The sequence below is a fragment of the Salvelinus sp. IW2-2015 genome, unplaced genomic scaffold, assembly GCF_002910315.2.
Source record: "Salvelinus sp. IW2-2015 unplaced genomic scaffold, ASM291031v2 Un_scaffold1168, whole genome shotgun sequence".
Classification (NCBI taxonomy): domain Eukaryota; kingdom Metazoa; phylum Chordata; class Actinopteri; order Salmoniformes; family Salmonidae; genus Salvelinus; species Salvelinus sp. IW2-2015.
In genome coordinates, this window is record NW_019942762.1 from 232,749 (window position 1) to 234,722 (window position 1,974).

A 1,974-nucleotide genomic window follows, 5' to 3' on the forward strand; every position below is an offset into this window, starting at 1 on the left:
CCTGCACAGCCTGAAGCCATCCAGCCCACTCCACTGCTCTACCTCGCCCCACCCTGTCAACTGTTAACAATAACCCATAGAGAACGGTCGGCCCTTCATGACCCCTACAGGGCAAGACCCAGCCTGCTCCCAGAGCCCAGAGCAGGAATAYCARYTCRATAGAAATCTAGAGTATYAAGCACATTGCACAGTGAGCAGTAYATCCCASCTCTGTRTCTATGGTATGARGACATTATCTGACAACAACAATCAGAGCACAGAGAACAGCCTGAACCAGTTGAACAGACAGTGAGAGATAGTCATTCTGTTAGTCATTCTCCTGGGGCCTCTGAGGGAGGAAGGGGGGGGTAACTGAGAGCTCTACCTGTCTCTTTCTCTTTTTTTCTTTCTTTCTCTGGGTCTGTCTTTGGGGTTGTGTAACTGTGCTGAGTGCTGTGGGCTGTGGGCTGGTGTTCTGCAAAGTAAACAGTTTCCTTTGTCCCATGCTAGCTGCTATGTGACCTAGCCAACGATAGAGGTTAGAGAGTTTACCTAGCACGTAGCCACCTCGGCACTATAGATCTGATGATGCAGGCTTAGAAAGAGAAAGGGGTTAAATTCCTCTGCAGGATTAACGCTGGGCTCCTAGGGCTGCAGTNTTCCTCTGCAGGATTAACGCTGGGCTCCTAGGGCTGCAGTTAGTTCTGGCTGTGTTGTGTGTTGAGTGATAGGTGTGCTGAAAAGAGGCTTATTCACACAGCAACCCTTGGCTTGTTGGATCAACAGGGAGACTTGCCAGGGCCATAAGTCCCACCTGGGGAGGGGATGTGTGGAGGTAATGCAGTCGCCATGTAGCATGCCAAACCCCTGCAGTGCGCTATAAACCGACATGCATTTTCTGGATTCCCACAAACAAGGATTGTAGCTACCTGCTTTCCATGTGCGAACGTGAACAGGCTGTCTTATGGGAAGGATCCCCAATTCTCCAAAACGTGTAATGTTTATATGCTGTAGTCTGTACATTTCCCAAGGACATCCAATGTTTCTAAATTGATATATCCCCCATAAACTCTTAACAAGGAAATAAATATCACTGTCGTATGTTTTTAATATTTTATAGTAGTGAATTAATAATATTTCAGATGTGTAAAGTCCCACCAGTTTTTTGGATTGGTATAATACATTTTCCCCTCACTCTTCTCTCCTTTCTTTAGGATCTACTCAGTGCCTGCAGAACAGGGAATGAAAGGAACGGTCTAACCACTGGATGAGCTCCAGTCCCATTGGACGCCTGCAGGGGAGGACCAATGAACTGAGCTCTACAACACACTGCCCTTTGACTCAGGAAGGGAACACTTTCCACCCCAGCCTGCTCTTACTGAACCACTTCCTACTTCTCTCCTGTCTGGGACCATCTGTTACTGTGTCATGGGTCCCCTCCAAAGCCAGTGTAACTTAGTTTCCTATATTTGGTCTCTTGTTCGTTTCTGTGCCACATATCCCAAAGTATGTGTGTATATATTTAAAGGGGCATTCTGCAGTTGCTAAATCCATTTCTGGATGTGCTCATTGATTCTTGAATAATATATATGCCTCAGCTTAGTTCAACTGTCGTGCCCCATCAGAACCCAAAATATAAGCTTGTTTTACTCCAATGTTTGCAAACAAAGTATGTTTAAACAAATGCCATATAGCCTCAAAACATGGTTAAAACTATAATTTTCATATCACGGATGGTCAGTCCTTGCATCCACAGCTCATAGCTTATGAATTTGAGAATGGTTACATTTCTCCAGCCCCATCCCTCAGTTTTTTTACCAAAATAGGGAGAGAATGCTTTATTGTTTCAACTATGGATTATCCCTTTAAGCTTGGGACACATAGCAACATTTGGAACCAAAGTTTTGTCATTGGATTCTATTGAGAAACCCTGAAGCCAATGAATGTGACCAAATGTGACAAACTCCTTTTGTCCAATGGCATATTTTTCAAGAA